The sequence below is a fragment of the Caretta caretta genome, chromosome 7 (assembly GCF_965140235.1).
Source record: "Caretta caretta isolate rCarCar2 chromosome 7, rCarCar1.hap1, whole genome shotgun sequence".
Classification (NCBI taxonomy): domain Eukaryota; kingdom Metazoa; phylum Chordata; order Testudines; family Cheloniidae; genus Caretta; species Caretta caretta.
Window position 1 is genome coordinate 124,562,229 of NC_134212.1, and position 17,660 is coordinate 124,579,888.

Consider the following 17,660-nt stretch of genomic DNA (forward strand, 5'->3'; position numbering starts at 1 on the left):
TTATTAGTTAATAATTGCATTCCCATAACACCCAGGAGCCCCAATCACGGCCCAGTCCCACCGCGTCGTGCTAGGTGCTGTACAGACACAGAACAAGACAATGCTCCCTGCCCCAAGGAGCTTACATCAGTTTACATTTCAACTCTCCCGTCTCTCCTTCTGACACACGACTAAACCTCGCACAGGCTCATGACACCCCTCCCTACATCTGCACGATTCATTTCTCTAGCCACGGAATAACCCCACTCACGTCTATGCTCACTGCTTTCTCTCTGCAAAGCGCGGTGCAGACATTAGTGAATCCCCCTGAACCCTCGTGAGGTAGTTAAGCAGTGATCGTTCCCACCGTACCAATAATCACCTAGCAAGAGACACGGCCTTTGTGCTACTGGGGAAAATGTACACACAACAATTCTCTCTGAAAAACGTCCAAGTCCTTCGCAGGCTGCTGCTTTGTCAGATCTTGCTGCTGAGCAGGGTCAGAGCTTCATTATTTACACTATTTGTGCTCCAACCCCCTGCCAGGATCAGGAACCTGTTGTGCTGGGAGCGATACAGACATCTAGGAAGAGACATCTTGCCCTGAAAAGCTGCCAGCATAAGACGAGAAGAGCCAGGAAAGGTTGGGAGAAGCGATCAAACCTACAAGTAGAGCACTGCATGGATACAAAATGTGTATCTGCATCTGATCTGATCAAAAGTGGTCGGTGGTTATCGGCCGATTTGCAGGGCTCCACCTACAAGTCCAGTGGCTGGGGAGACGAGATGCATGTCACCCAATCCTTTGTCTTTCAGACTATACACAAGACACCCCAAACTGCCCCTTTCCCCAGCTAGCAGCCTTTCCCCCTTGCGTCGGGTTTCCTGGCAGAGGGAAAGAATGCCCCAGTCAGAACAACCCTCGACCAATGGATCGGACCCTTTCGGGCACATGTACAGAGGCTGTGGACACAATAATGACCATTTCTGAGCCAAGAGCTCTCGTGAGCGGAGCAGGCCTCGGAGGAGGAATACTGGACCTCGGGAGTGTACTAGGCACTGGGGATGCAGAGTACCAGCACAAAACACCTTTCTCCAAGCAATAAAAGAGAGCTTCCCTGAATCCACGAGCTGTCCGCTAGCCAACCTGAGGTGCTCAAGCCACGCAAGATTGACAATGGACAGGAGACAAACTCCACCCAACAGGCAGGCAGCTCAGCTCAGAGTGGGACTGCTGGAGACGCACACTCGAGGGCTGGGCATTTCACATGTGCACTAAGTTTCCACTGGTTTCCTTGGGATCCTCTTTGATTTTGCTTTGTGAGCTTGTGCCCAGGGTGGGGGTAAGCACGTGCATGCAGACGCAGCGGGGACAGGAGTGTTTCACACATGCATTGTGCGCACACATCCATGGGAAAGTAGCACTTTCCCTAGCTAGCTTTGAGTTGAGTTCTCTTCATCACATTCAACCCAGCGGCCTCCCTTGAACAGCCAAGAGACAGTAACCCTAACCTCTGCAGCTGGGCGGATAAGTGCTGCACAAATGTGACTTGGGCAATCCTCTTACATCGCATATGAAGAAGAGGCAAAGAGCTTAGCTTGCTGCTCAAATGGGAGTACAAGGAAGGATCAGACGGCGCTGCTGCATTACCAATGCATGATCACATCTTTGCACTGCAGTGAGCTTCAGAATCAGATCATCTCTTATTTAAATATTTGAGTTTGCCAGCTTTCTCCTGCTATCTCCTTTTAATTAGCAGCTCAAACTTCGAAAGAGGGGTGCAATTAAAAATAAACCTCTCCATCTCCTGCTAATTTCCCTCGCTCTAATTTCCCTCGCTCGCTGCAGATGGAAGAAAACCTTTTGTGGGCTGTCTCAGACAGAAATCCATTTACAGATTGCTTCCCTTCATCACCTGTAATGGAAGGGAACTGTTAGCAAGATTACTGCTGGCCAGGTCTGAGCTGGCTTCATCCAGTCTAAGGAGAGGCTGACAGACAGGGCACTGGGGAAGGGTTGAAAGAAAGGACAGGTATTAAAGGTATCAAAGAGGAAGATTTGAAAGGCAGAAGGGAAACCTTTCTAGAGAGTTTCTGTAGGCGCTGTTAAGATGCACCTCCCCATCCTCACAGACCCTAGCGAGCACCGGCTTCCTGCTACCTACTCGCACGGCTGGGAGGGGAATTCAACCCTCTTTGCTCTAGATCCCCAAGGGCGCGTTAAGCTTCTGGAGTCTCCGCAGGCCGCATTGCTGGTTTCTCTCTTGGCACCTCTGGCACATTTCCTGGACGCTGACTCTCCCACTGTTCCGCCTTCTCGGAAGTGGGGCTCCTCAGCCCACCTGCCATAGGCTTCCAGGACCAGCCCTGACCCCCCGAGACACCCCAGTTACTCAAACACGCCCCCCCTCCCCCCGAAGAGATGTGAAGCGTTTGGGTTACTGGTTAGCGCACTCAGGGGCAGGCAGGGCTGTGAGGCAGTCGTCGCACACACACTTCATACAGTTTGACACCTTTCTGCTCTTTCATACTTAATCACATACAGCACAGATCAGAGAAAACAACGCACATCTGGCAGGCGTCCCTGCCTCCCTTCCTGCATCACTCCAGGGAGTTCTTTGGGCTGGGGCCCAAGTCCCTTGGGTTGGCCAGAGTCCTTGGAGCCATGTGGGCTCAGCGAAGTGGGCAGGAACGCACTGCCCACGAGGCTGCCTCGTGCTGGACAAGTGCTCCCTTCTGGAGCCCCTCGCCCAGCTTCTGTGACCTTGCTCTCTCCCGACCCCACGCTTCCCTCTTCTTGTCTGGCCCCCATTCCTGTGTTTCTTTAAACCCCTCCCAGTCACATGGCTGCTTTTGTTCAACTCCTGCTAAGTGTCCACTGCTCCTACCAACTCCCACCCTTCAGAGGAATCAGCTAAAGTGGTTTGCTAAGGATGCTGTGTCCCAGATGTTTGCACCTGGACAGGGTCATTAAATCCCAAGCACCTTCTAGCGTATCTGACTGGTGCAGACCTACTACAGGGCTCAACAGAATGGAGGATCCACAGATGTATAGGCACTCGCGACACAGCCAATTTTGATAACGGAACTTCCCATGATCCATCGGAATCCACGGCATGTACAGATACAGCCCCAATTCATCACACACTGCATAGCAGAAGCTTGTGTCCTATGTACTTCCCTGGCACAGACTGCTGCTCTAGGAAACCACAGCAGAACCACCCTCTTCACCTTAAGGGCGCCCAGCAAAAGGGGAAAACTTGAGGTGGGTCCTTTCCCGCCTCTTTTGGTTGGCTCCAGAAGGGCTCTTTTTCTGATATTCTTTCTCCTTGGTTTTGTGCATTAGCCATTCAGGTCCTGTCTGACCTGGTCTTCCTGGAAGCCAGGATGGAAGGCTGAAGAAGTGGTAGGATGAGAACATTCAAATACCTTGCAAGTGAAACCTGAACAATGGAGAGGGGATGGGTTTTTTAGCTGGGTTCAAACTTGTTTTGTTTAACAGCTGTTGAATTACACAGTTGACAAAAACACATCTACAGTGCTGAGTGAGGGCTGAGAAAGCTCCTACACTAGATCTTCGGTCTTCCAACGAGACAGACCCTCAGCAAGGAACAACAGACAAGACTTGATATGGCTTAGATTGCTGAGGTAAAAACATAGACAGAACTTTAATCTTTTTTAGCCTTCCTAGCTCTTTAGGCAGGAGAAAGCCGGGGAAAAGACAAGACAAATCCAAGCTTTCAGCTTTGTTCATCACCTTTAAAGGGATGAAAGGCTCACCATGCTGGAGGCAGGAGAAATACAGACCTGGTCCCGTACATGGAAAACTAGGGCTGCTGAACCCTTCTCACTTGTGACTATTAACCCTCTGGGCTGCACTCGCCTCTCACATACACCAGCGCCAGGCCCCTGAAACCACTGGAGCTGGGCCAGCCTGATGGAGAGGACAACTGGCCGTCAGAGTTAGCTCTGCTCCACCTCTCGCTCAGACGCTGCTTTACGGAGATCCCAGAGCAGCATTAGCGTTTCAGCCCAGTGTGCACTCGTGCGTACATACGCGTGCATGCAAGTGTGCACACGAGACTAACAAAATGTTGGCTCTCTTTACTCTAGTAGTATCCCAGCTCCTAACCTTAAGATGCTGCTTTGACTGACAATCGCTTTTTGCAGCTTTCTGCATGATTCTAGCTAACAAAATCTTCCCAGCAGGGGAAAGATGCTAGAGCCTCGATCCACAGGCAGCTGGTACCCACCAGCCCCGACTGCTAGAACCACCACCAGCTGCGTAACACGAGCAGCCCGGGTGGGAACTGGCTCCCCACAGAACTCCTCCACTCCCACACCCCTACGCACAGCGGAGCAAGATTATTTTAAACACCTGTTGGCTTCCTAGTCTTCCGGAGCCTAAAATCATCAGGCTCTTTGCGGGAACCTGCCTCCTGCCTTGTGCGCTGCACGGCTGCTGTGTGAAACGGCTGACGTCCCTGCATCTTGGCTGCAGCCATTCGAAGGAGGGAAGAAACTGGCTTCTTTTCAAGACATCGTTTCGTTCTTCACACAGAGCAGCCCATATTTTGCCCTATATTCATTTGCCAATAGATATTTTCCCAGCGTGCCCTGTCGGTCCCCTCTGCCCCCTTCTCAACAGGCTCTGCATCCTGGCAATAGCTGCTGTCGGACTCTCAGGGATAGTGAGACCTAGGAATGCACTGGAGCCCTAAACACTTGCCTCCCCTCCCCATACTGCCACATCCTTCCCACACCAGGGCCTGAGGTCACAGAGCTGTGGGTTTCCATGAGTTATGAGGCCACACAGCACGGACACATACAGGTGTGGAGGGAAATAAAGAAGAGGAAAAGCTCAGGTCTTTCAAGGCTGCCTTTCTAATCAGTTACAGTCGAGCACCATGAACCGAGTCAGCCAGCCATGCCTGCACTGCATGAGAGCACTTCCAGGCCTAACAGACTGGAAAACAACTCACTACACAGGGAACCTGCAACGTGCACAAGGCAAAAACTCCCCAGCTTGAAATACAGCCCCCCCCCCCACCGGCGATGGGGATGCCCTCTAGATCGTGCACACTGGGCCCATATGAGTAGGAAAGGCCAGGCAACGCCACAGGGTGCCATGCATACTGCCTGGGGGAGCGAGTTTATGATGGTGTGATTGCACCAGCATGGCACAGGAGGGGGATGGGAGAGCCTGAGCAGTTCCTTTCCCCCATTTTGCTATTTCCAGTATTTTATATAGGTTGGAATGTGCCCAGCCCTGTCCATGGGCACAAGTGTGTGTGTGTGTGTGGGGGGGGGGGCACAAGGAATCCCCCTTCTCCGGGCTCCTGCCCAGGGGCTGATACACATCCTGTCGGGGAAAGCAGGAGCTGTTCGCGCCACTCAGGCACTAACTACCTGATGGGGAAGGGAGCGCACACAGCACCCCCTGAAAGTTGGGGAGTGCTTGCACCAGGGGAATCCTGGCATTCCTATTTCAAAAACAAACAACTTCCAAAACGTGGCAGGCACTCCTCCCCAACCCCACATGCCACAAGGCTCAGGCTGTGGTCAAAATGTGGCATGCGCTCTTCCCCCCCGCAAATGCCACAAGGCTCAGGTGGTGGCTAAAAGCCAACTGGCAAAACTGATGGGATGGCCAACTGTGGGACCAAAAACAGGGAGGAATTTTCCCATCACAGGAAAAGCAGTCAGATTTTTTACACTCCTATCGCCAAAATGACTCATCCAACGTAGCCCATATTTGGCACAACACACCCCCTTTTCCACACCAACTAGCTCTAAGGGGCTTTTCCTAGGGAACTAAGATGGATGGTGTGACGAAGTGGGACTGTTCTTAATGTTTCCTCTGAATAGTGTGGGGGTGCCTCAGTTTCCCCTAGGCAGTTCTTAAGTATCTAGGGGGTGGGATAAGGGTGTATGATCATTGCAGAGCCCTAGAGGGCAGGTGTGTGCAGGGGTCTGGACACAGACAATGGCCGACACCCTGTTTCCTGGCAACTGATGGCCTGGGCCCTTCCCCCCTGCAAGGTGAGAGCTAAAGGGTTGGAGAACAAAGGAATCCAATGACCTCCTGGCCTGGGAAAGGAACAAAGCCCAGAGGAGGAGGGGCTGGAGAGAGTTTTAGTTTGGGGCTGGCCAGGACATGGAGTGAAGTGCAGACATGGTTGTCTGGCTCACTGCCCCCCAAAATGGACCCAGCTGACGGGTCCTGTTCTCTGCACCTGCAAGCTCTGTTTTAGACCATGTTCCTGTCATCTAATAAACCTCTGTTTTACTGGCTGGCTGAGAGTCACGTCTGCGGAGTTGTGGGGCAGGACCCTCTGGCTTCCCCAGGACCCCGCCTGGGTGGACTCGCTGTGGGAAGCACAGGGAGGGGCAGAGGATGCTGAATGCTCCGAGGTCAGACCCAGGAAGGTGGAAGCTGTGTGAGCTGTGTGTCCTGCAGACAGGCTGCTCACAGAAAGGAGGCTTCCCCAGAGTCCTGCCTGGCTTCGTAGGGAGCAGTTCCAGAGCATCGCCCAGGGACTCCGTGACAGATGGTGCCGTTTCTCTTGATAACAGAAAGGCTGCTGCCACTTTAACGACAACGATTAGACTGCCTGGCCATGATAAAGCACCAGATCATTTATAAGAGCATGTTCCAATTAATATGGAAAAGAACTTAACACACACATCACGCGGCTTTGTACAGCAACTTCAAAATTGCTGATGCAGGCTGGAGACTCCACTGGAATGAATTCGCGGAAGGGCCAAAGACAAAGCACAGAGCTAAATAATGAGAAGTTAAATAAAAACAAACACTCACTCAGCACATTTTTAACAGGTTCCGCATCCAGGCCAAGTGTGACTGGACCAACCCCAGGACTTGTCCCCAAACTTCACCCGGTCTGCGTGGCTCACCCTCATTCACCACACTCATTCACTGGTGGGGGCAGAGGTTAGAGATGAGCTGCACTAAGGTGACCAAATGCACCGATGCCAGGCCACAGGCAAAGCTTACCGTGGCCGCTTCACGGAAGCCGTCTGGATCTTGGGCTCCTTTTAAAATGGGGTAAGTGGGGAGCAAAGGGCTTTAACTTGATGGGCCACTTTCCTACCTCATCAACATGCTAGCAGCTAATTGCAAGTTTGCTGATGTCATCCCCACCCCCAACCCCTTCGCGTCACTGATCTCTTATCCTAGCAAGGGCAGGAACATTGCTGTAACAGTAGAATAGCACTAAAAGCACACAGCAGAGCATCACAGGCCAGCAGCAATGGAAGAGACCTATTATCCCATTGAACTCCTACAGAGAGGACATTTCCGCTATTAAAAACTCATCCCATCCCAAATGCTAAGCAACAGCACTCAAAGGAGAGCAGCTGGGCGTAGGGCTGGAGCGGTGTCAGCAGAAGGGGACAGGAACCCCGGGGGCTCGGCCTGCACCTATTCATTCCCTGATCCCCCTGCTGACGTTCGGCCAGTGTTTCCCGCTCCTATCAAGGAATTTGCCTGATGGCCCATTGTGCCAGAGATGGCAACTTCCCACGGTCTCCTTGGGAGATCTTATTTAATTCAGATGAACTAGCTTTGCAGCCCATTGTATTATCAATGCAAAGTTTATGTATTATTGTGGGGTGCCAACTTCTCAAGGCGGAACGTGGCCAGTGGGAACCCTGGGAAGCCTGATGAGAGTCAAAGGACTGTTTTAAACGATGTGCCAGAGGAGGAGGAACTTTGGAGACAAAGTCAAGTTGGGTTCCTAGAAATCCCTGGGGGGAGGTAAATGCAATTCCCATTTCCAGACTGACCCTTTTGAAGCTACACCCCAAGGAGAGAACTACTGTCTGGCCGATTACCTAGACCCGGTCTCTGAATATCAGAGACACACGTGTACAAAAGGACGGCTAACCTATGCACATGGCTTCTCATTCTGAAAAAAAGCAGCTATGAACTTGTGACCACAGACAAACCCCATGGGAGGTGCTGAAGGACGGACTCCTACCAGAGTCCTTGTTGGAGTAGGGGGCGAACTCTGGTGAGCTTATTAGCTGCATGTAGGTTCTCTTATTGTTTTCTCTGCAATGCTTTCACCTTAAGAATACATGTGCCTGCTCAGACAGGGCTGCGTGATAGCTTATAAGGGTGGGCAACTATCTCGTTCATAGCCTTCAAAGAGTACACGAAGTGCAAAGGCTGGCCTGGCGAGGCTATGAGGCTTGCTGGGGAGCTCCCAGTGCAGGCAGGGAACTGAGCAGCCTGGAAAACCCCCAGGCAGCAGGGAGAGAGGAGCAGGTCTCCGCCCAAGAGATGGGACAGCTGAGGAGCCGGGAGCCTCGAGTGGGTGCACAAGGGAGAAATACAGGTGCAGTGACACCCGTTGCTTGCATTCATTCGTTAATGTTCTCTCAGAGTCCCAGCTCGCCGGACACGCTGCTTTCCCGAGCTCTCCATTTGTAAATCCCATTTGTAATTGGGAATTAAATGTCTTCCCCCATCACTTTGGCCCTTTCCCATTTGGCTAGACTCCAGGCGTTCTACCACATACATATGCTAGGGGCGCCATCTCGGACACCGCACTCATTACAAGGCTCCCCGGGCTCCAGGCCTGTAAAACACATTCATTCAAGGAAAGAAGCCCCCTCCCCAAATCCCCATGATACTTACCCTTCATGGGGAACAGATTTTACAAATTCAGACCAGAGCTGCATTGAAATCGGGGCCTGGTTCGTCTCCACACAAGGCAAAATGGTTTGAAGTTAGATAAAAGAAAGTTACCAGCAACATCAAGGAGGGAAATTTCATGCCCCTTTTCCCCTCCAACGCTAAGCTGCTCTGTTGGCCTCAGATTATTTATAGGAGTTTGGTGTTTATTCAATGGTTATGCAGAGATCTGTGAGCTTGAAAGGAGCAAGTCCTACAAAGTGGACAATTTCCAGTCACAACCAGAGGGGAGCAGGTTAAATTCCCTCCCCTGGTAGGGTTAGAAGGTCTCTTCCCCCCTTGGTCTAGCTGGTCATCAGCATATAGACTAGTGGCCAGGGACAGCAGCTGCACAGTCTGTGTAATACTGTCTTTTATTATTTGTATCTGTAACAGTCCGAGGCTACAGCCAACATCCGAGCCCTGTCACACTAGGTGCCATTCAAAAACTTCGTCCCTGCCCTCAAGAACTTACTTGCTAAGACAAGATTCAACTGTGGTTGTAACAAGCAGAGGGGACGGGGTAGCCGTGCTGGGGACGCATGATTATACAGACAAGCCGCATGCACGACTTGGAGGGGTTCCTTTTCACATAGGCAGGACAACACCCAGTAAGGTCAATGGGATTCTCAGATTGAAATCCGGCTCAGCTCATTGAAAATCACACAGACCTGCAGTGGTGCCTACAGGAAGCTCCTTGCATTTCAAACCCAGAGGGGGACACCGCCTCTGCTCCGAAGAGCGTATCGTCTAAGCCCTAGTCCTGCAAACACTTGAGCACAGGCTTGGCTTTCTTCAGGAGTCGTTAGCCCCACTGGCTTCAATGCAGCAACTCACGTGAGTAGAATTAAACATGTTAAACCTCTGCAGGATCAGGGCCGAAAAGCCAGAGGCCATGTCTAACCGTAAACTTTGGCCAATGCAAGTTTTGCCAGCGTACAGTCACCAAAATCTGTATGTCGCTCATGCACGTTTTGGTCTTTTCCATCTCTGACAGAAGCACGGAGCCGCTCACAACAGAAACCCCTCTTTGTGCGACACACCCTCAAAAGACAAACAACCACACGCACCAACAGCCCCTGAAACAAATCAACCCAAAGTAAATGAATAAAATCTGAAGACTACACACGCCAACCAATCTCCACCCGCCGCCCTGCAGTGGCAGAGCTCTCCCCCAAAAGGGGAGGTGCCAGACACCTCCTGGAGCCCCACAGTGACTTAGTTCCTGTGGAAGGCGGCCACACACCACAGTGATGGCAGGTGTGTAACGCGCTCAGATTTGCTGTTTCAGAGTTACAGCACGTTTTGCGGCTTTGATCTCTTCTCTCCAGCTGGGGTTAGGTGCATAACAGCACTTGCAGTTCTGCCAAGCCTGGAGAAAACTGCGCAGACAGCGATGGCCTGGCCTGGCCTTTCTGATTTCCCCACTGTGCTTCAATTCAACGAAGTGCTGAACGTGACAGGCCGTTCCAGGTGTCCTGTTCCAGGGGAGGCTTTTACCTAGCCGCTGCATCCTAGCTCAGCAGTACCAGTCTCGCCAAACTGCCAAGCAAGGGGCAGACCAAGTCCTTGTGCTCACTGCACACCTTCAAGGGAGCCAAGGAAAGCTCCAGCTAAGAGATTCACTCCCTTGTGCTGCTCCTGCCAAGCAACAGAGAGCTGTGTTCAAACCTGGGGGCCCATGCAGGACAGGAAGGACTCGTTTGCGCAGTGGCAGTGAACTGTGCGGGTAGGAACGTGGGCAGTTTTCTAGTTGCCACTAACAGCTGACCGGGTGGGTTTCCAGCTACAGGCCATTCTGAGAACTCGGACTTGGTGCTCAGGGCAGGAACGTTGCACGCAGGATTGGCTCCATGCTGAATTATGATGCTTGCACTTACAGAGAGAGGAAGGCTGGTGCCGAGAGTGTGGCACAGGCCTGGGAATCAGCACGTCAGCTTCTATTCCAAGCTCTTCCATCAGCTTCTTCCCCCTCAGGTTCAGTGGTGAGCAACCTACAAACACCTACAAATAAACCCGTTAAGGTTGACCAAGGTAGTGTATCCCTACTGCCAGAGACGAGGCATCTCCTTGAGAAAGGGCCACGGCTATGCCTGGCTTCGGATTCTGGATGGACAGCGAGGCTGGTGCCAAGGTGTGTTATTGCTGATGGGCCAGAGGAGAGGATTCCGTTGGCTGCATGCCTGGCACTCCGGGACAAGGGGCCTCCTTGCTGACGCGACGTCCATTCTCTCCGAAAGGGGGCAAAGAATAAAAAGCTTGAGCTTCGCATTCCAGGGACCCTTCCCTTCAGTCCTACAGACGGGTTAGCGGCAGCGCACTGAGCTGCAAAGTGGGGGAATCTAGGGCTGGGGCCCAGGCTCCAGAAGCCCTGTGTGCTATGCGGACTGGCTCCAAGCCGATCCACCTCCAAGTCTCCCTGGGCAGCAGGACAAGACACCTCTGCAGGAAAGGACGATTTCTCTCTCTTAGGGGCAGGGAGATGCTGAGCAAGCACCCTTTTTCATCCCAGTTTCCCTCAGATCCTGGAGAAGAATCTGCAGGGCCCATGTGGTAGAGACTGCCTCCACTGGGCTTTCTGCCAAGCTCCGAGGGCCTCCTTGCTCCATAGTCTGAAAATCCCCGTGAGGATTTAGTGTTCCCAAGCACCTTCGGGACATCAAACGTTGGCAGAGCTTTTATCTCGGATTGGATTTTAAATAAGGCTCAGCAAAGCGCCAGGCACTCTTAGAAGGAAGGTGGTTCTGACCTGGCAGTATAAAAACAGAGCAATCTGAAAATTGCTGAGCGGTGGGGAGTGGGGGGGCACCACACAGCCCACGTCTTCGCACACAGGGAAATGAGATTTGATTTACTCCGTGATTCTGAGGCGTCTTCAATTTCACCATGAATATCAGCTGCATAAATTCAGCCTCGCTGAGCAGCAGCCCCATTAGAAACTGTCTAAAGCAATAGAAGGCGATGCACACAATGATCTTTGAACACGCAGGTTCAAAGCCCCACCGGGGTATTTTTAGCATGTTTTTGCATATGCAGCCAACAAACCTGCTTCTTCCAAGAAGTTAGAGGAAGTCTTAATATAAAAAAGCAATTAGATACAGTGCATACGCAGCTCCTTATTGTCGCCAATCCATTTATTTATCGTATTCACTTGGTCTGGTTAATTTCCTCTTATTACGAAGTGTAGAGAACAGCCTGGGGTCTGTGTTTTCCATGTTTCATAGGGATTAGATGACAAGCAGAAGTCACTCACTAAAAGGATTTAAGGGCTTCCGTTCAGGGATTAATATCTCAGCTGCTTTTTTCCAGATTTTAAAACCACTAATTTAGTCTGGGTCAGCTGGCCGTTTTCTTTGCACAACTATTTTTGTCTTTATAGTTTTTTTTAACTGTGTATTTCCCGATGCCCTGCTGCAATTCCCTCTTCGTCTAGTTAGTATGAGCAGAATTACAGATGCACTAAGAGAGGAACTTTAAAACTTGTTTAACACACTTTCAAACAGCACGTTACACTAGTTGGCCACTTCTTCCAATGTGACTCAGCTTTTTCTACCCAGTCATGAGTGTGCACAAAGTGACCCCACTCAGAGCTACAACCCAGCTAGGAGAGAGACTAGGAGCTTTGGGCCAGCTGCCACCTGTCTCTATCTCGGTCTAATATGCTAGAGAGGCTTTATGAAAGCAGGAATCTGACTGGCTGATGATGGGTCAAGACTGTGTGATGGCACATCCCAACTCAAGGATACGCCCGTGATCAGTTGTGACACTGAGCTAACAAAACATGTCACTGATGCGGCCACGCTTCCGAGAGTGGTTAGCCCAGACACTGGCAGTTCTCAGCTGGCCAAAGGCACTGGGGAAATGCATCCCCAGGGCGGATCCTCAGGAATTTGCCCACCAGCTAGAGTCAGCTCTGCGTTACCAGAGGATACTTAGCAAGGGAGGGTTGTGCATTAAGAAGGCTGCCACCTATCTCAGATATTTTTATGGCAGTGACTAACACGGTGGCTAAGGGACTTGGAGGCTTAGCAGAACAAGAGGCGGCCTCAATTGCTCTCCTAGGGCCTGATCCAAACCTCCTGAAGTCAATGTGAGTCTTTGGAGCAAGCTCCTGAACCAGGCCCACACCTAGTCATGAGTCTCAGAAACAGGCTCTGTAGATCACAAGAGCAGCAGAAGTGAGAGGAGTAAAAAGGAAATAATGTGATCTGTAAAAAGAAAAGGAGTACTTGTGGCACCTTAGAGACTAACCAATTTATTTGAGCATGAGCTTTCGTGAGCTACAGCTCACTTCATCGGATGCATACCGTGGAAACTGCAGCAGACTTTATATATATACAGAGAATATGAAACAATACCTCCTCCCACCCCACTGTCCTGCTGGTAATAGCTTATCTAAAGTGATCATCAGGTTGGGCCATTTCCAGCACAAATCCAGGTTTTCTCACCCTCCACCCCCCCACACAAATTCACTCTCCTGCTGGTGATAGCCCATCCAAAGCCCACCAGCAGGAGAGTGAATTTGTGTGGGGGGGTGGAGGGTGAGAAAACCTGGATTTGTGCTGGAAATGGCCCAACCTGATGATCACTTTAGATAAGCTATTACCAGCAGGACAGTGGGGTGGGAGGAGGTATTGTTTCATATTCTCTGTATATATATAAAGTCTGCTGCAGTTTCCACGGTATGCATCCGATGAAGTGAGCTGTAGCTCACGAAAGCTCATGCTCAAATAAATTGGTTAGTCTCTAAGGTGCCACAAGTCCTCTTCTTTTTGCGAATACAGACTAACACGGCTGTTACTCTGAAATGTGACCTGTTTCATACTGTACCCTCCTTTGGTGAAAAAGGAAGAATCTAAAATGCCAGAAAAGGCAGGTGGGTGCAGTGAAGGACCCATGACCAGGGGATGTGCTGTAGGCAGCGTGATGGCACATGTGACCAAGTGTGAGACAAGGACAGGGAAAACCTGCTCCCCACAAAGCCAGGACACAAGCACAAGAACTTGAGGAAATGGAACAGGAGCACGTAGGTGAAAGAAGCCTGCAATCACAAATCCCAACCGGCCAATAACATAGGAGACTTGTCTAAATTCCTTGCCATCAGCTGGCGTTTAGCCCTGGGAGAAGTCTGATCACTAGCGCCCACAGGAAGTGATAATTAGGCTCCATCTACGCTACACACCACCGGTGCTGGCACATAGTGTTTGTGTAGCTACATGCCACAGTGAAAAGTGCATCGTCTCCACGCTGCAGTTTGTAGCTACACGTGAGTGAAAGGCTCTGCCACAGTCTCTCCCGGCTGCCTCTGCCTCTCCCCACCGCCGGAGCCTCTCCCCGCTGCCGGGGCCTCTCCCCGCTGCCTCCCCAGTGCCAGAGCCTCTCCCCGCTGCCTCCCCAGTGCCAGAGCCTTTCCCCACCGCCAGAGCCTCTCCCCGCTGCTGGAGCCTCTCCCTGCTGCCTCACCGCTGCCAGAGCCTCTCCTCAGTGCCAGAGCCTCTCCCCGCTGCCTTTCCTTGCTGCCAACATGTACTCGAGTACATACCCACACCCTTCACCATCTACACTGCTACTCACACCCCGGCTAGGGTGGCTACATGGGTATGGACAGCAAACACTGCTGAAAGAAGGGTGCAGTGTAGATGCACCTTTAAGAGTCTTCTTTAACCCTCTGCTGGATCCTATTCTGTTGCTGGTAGTAAGAGTGCTGCAGCAGCTGTCAAAGGCCTTGGAGTTTGATTCTTCAGGTGAGCACCGGGACAGAGTACTGAGAGTTACAAGAAACCAGCAGCTCCACCGCACAGAGATCAGTGCTCCAGGAGCCTTGCTCTCACACAAGAGGCTAACCTACCCCTTCAGAGCATGTTCTACCACAACATGGTTTAGAGCTGCCATAGGGAGCTCACAAAACACACAGGACACTCTACAACCTCCCAGAGAACATGGAAATTTAACAAATCCAAAGGCCCCATCCCGTCTCCCAAGCAAGACTTGCTTCCTGAAGTTTGTTTTTAAACAGATGTCAGAACCAATCAGCCATTTCTCTCCAACCACTTTAACCCACTGCCATTCCCACTGTACTACTGTACTCCCCACTGTATTACTAGATTGAGCTCGAGACGTGTGTGTGGACAGGAGCTGGGCTGAGTTACACCTCGAGCTGACACTCCAGTGCAGACAAGCCCACAGGCCTCCAGTGTAACTGAATAATGAGGCTCAGGGCAGGGAACTGGTGGGAAAGGATGGTCACAGCAGCAGGTGCAGTGACTAATTAACTTCCTAGGACAGGTTTCAGAGTAACAGCCGTGTTAGTCTGTATTCGCAAAAAGAAAAGGTGGACTTGTGGCACCTTAGAGACTAACCAATTTATTTGAACATAAGCTTTTGTGAGCTACAGCTCACTTCATCGGATGCATACTGTATTTTCCACTGAATGCATCCGATGAAGTGAGCTGTAGCTCATGAAAGCTTATGCTCAAATAAATTGGTTAGTTTCTAAGGTGCCACAAATCCTCCTTTTTTTTCTTCCTAGAACAGCGATTCCTCTCATGACACCACCACCCAAGTCCCATTTGTATTTACGGTACCAACAGGAGCCCTGGCTTCAAACTCAGAACCATACCAGATTCTGAGAGGCCTGACATTCAGACCCTTCCCCCAAAGAGACCTGGGGCACTCTCCTCCCTCTGGGCACGGCTGAGAGCAGCATGGCTGAGTCATGCAATGGAGGCCGTGGGAAAGTTTCTAAAAGCTGAAGGCATGATGCTCACATCACCTCAACTTCCTCCCCTGCAGCACTGCTTGAGTACATCACACATTTGGGTCTTGGAGGAGAAGGTGGAGAGCTAGGAATTAAGGTAGATCTCTCTTTATTCCCCTGTGAAAGAGTTTAGCGCAGCACGGATGCTGCCCACTTTCCCTCACGTGTCACATGGCACTCAGGGAGGTGGCATTGTGCTTGTTCAAACCATCTGCAGTAGGGAGAGGTACTCCACGGGGCGGAAGGCAGGCTTGTGGTGATTACGGGGCTAGATGTTTCAGCAGCACTACCCACACCGCGTAGACGATCTCCAACAAAGAGAGGGAGTTAAAAAGCAGCAGACACCAGGATGGAGATACGAGTCCTAGGAGAAGCAAGTGAATCTCAACAGATCGAAGTTTCAACCTGACTACCCTGAACCTGCATACAAACCATATCCCTGCTTCCTTCACCTGGTTCCGGATCACTCTTGTTCCACTGAGTCCAGATGTTGAAAATGAAAGAATGAACTAATTATTTAGAACAGGGGAGGCCAAATATAGCCTGCAGGCGAGATGTGGCCAGGGAGTTCTACCATGCAACCTGGGCCTGCCTTCATTTTCAATAGAGAGTCACAGATTCCAAGGCCAAAAGGGACCATTGTGATCATCTTGACTGACTCCCTGCATAACACAGGCCATGGGACTCCCACAAAGTAATTTTCAGGGCAGATATTTCAGAAATACATCCCGTCTTGATTTTAAAATGGTCAGGGATGGGAAAATCCACTCAACCCTTGGTAAATTGTTCCAATGGTTATTTACTCTCACCGTTAAAAATGTATGCCTTATTTCCTGTCTGAATTTGTCTAGCTTCAACTTCCAGCCATTGGCTTGTGCTGTGTGTGATGTGATGGACAAAGACTACAGGTCCCAGCATGCAATGTTCCATCTCCATCAGAACAGTCTGGATGTGGTACCTGAAATCTCCAAGTTTTTTTTAAAAGTTGAGGGTGACAGCGATTTGCTACAACTTACCCAGAGGCACCCTGGTTTTGGAAGGGTTGCATGTGCCTTTTGGTGCACAAGAGAAGTGGAAGACGAGGCACGTTCACCACCTCTGACAGGGCACAACTTTCCTGCAAGCACTACAGAGGGAGACTGGTGCTGGGACAGCGGTGAGAGCACGCTGAATGCTGTCCATACATGACCTCTGCATTCACGCAGCAACGGCTTTGTGCCGAGTGTAGAATATTGATTTTGACAGAGGTAAAAGAAGGGCAGTGCAACTTCTAACAGAACGACTGAGATCAGCACTTCTCCTGCGGGGGTCTGGTGGCTTATTGGTGCTGGGTATCTGTCCCCCAGAAGGGACTGGAGATGGTGGTGCACAGTGCAACACTCATCATGGTAGCTCACAAAAACTTATGCTCAAATAAATTTGTTAGTCCCTAAGGTGCCACAAGTCCTCCTTTTCTTTTTGCGGATACAGACTAACATGGCTGCTACTCTGAAACTCGTCAGAGCGTGACCGAGTCCCCATATTCTTCAGTGTGGTTCCCAGACCATGGACCTTGCTCCACCAGTGGTTGCTTTCAGATGCCAAAGTCTCGTTACAAGAAGCTAAAGACACATTCTATTCTGTGTTGATGTCACTTGTCCAGGTAAGCAGGTGCAGTAACTGCCACAAGGATGCTACATGATGGTCAGTGAGAAGGGAGGTGACCTGTGCTGTCACAAATGGGAGGGCAGGTGGCTATGAGACAGTCTTCCCATCACAATGTGATCTGCTTTGTTGTGGGCCACAAGCGGTCAGTGGCTCCTGCCCAGCCTCTCAGTTGCTTCATCACCTTCTCCCAGCTCCCTCTGTTGGGTTTATCTGCTGTCGACCTCCCATCGCCATCAACCCAGCCCAACGCCACTACAGCTTCATCCCAGTCGTAAGGAGCCACATCCTCATCCCCTGCCTGTTTTTCCATATGCAATTGACAGTGCCTGGCAGAGTGGGCACCGAGTGACCTGATTCGCATGCACAAATGTGGCAGCAACTGTGAAAAATGGTGTCTATGGATGCAATCAGAAGGGCCCATGAAATCGGGGGCTGGCACACGTTTGGCTGACCCATTGAGCAGGCTCTGATTCTCCTTGGCTTGCTCTGTCTCTCAGCATGCTTTAGTCTGTGAGTCAGCACATAACTCAGACTACAAGAAGTCGAGCATGTAGAGCTATAAAAGCATCTGGAGTAGTT

The 17,660-nt window shown here is 51.0% G+C and overlaps 1 protein-coding gene across 4 annotated transcripts in view; it reads right to left on the reverse strand.

Moving 5' to 3' along the window:
• ARMH3 (armadillo like helical domain containing 3) overlaps nucleotides 1-17,660 on the reverse strand; it is a 194,357-nt gene that overhangs the window by 8,204 nt on the left and 168,493 nt on the right. The gene's annotated exons all lie outside the window — the stretch shown is intronic.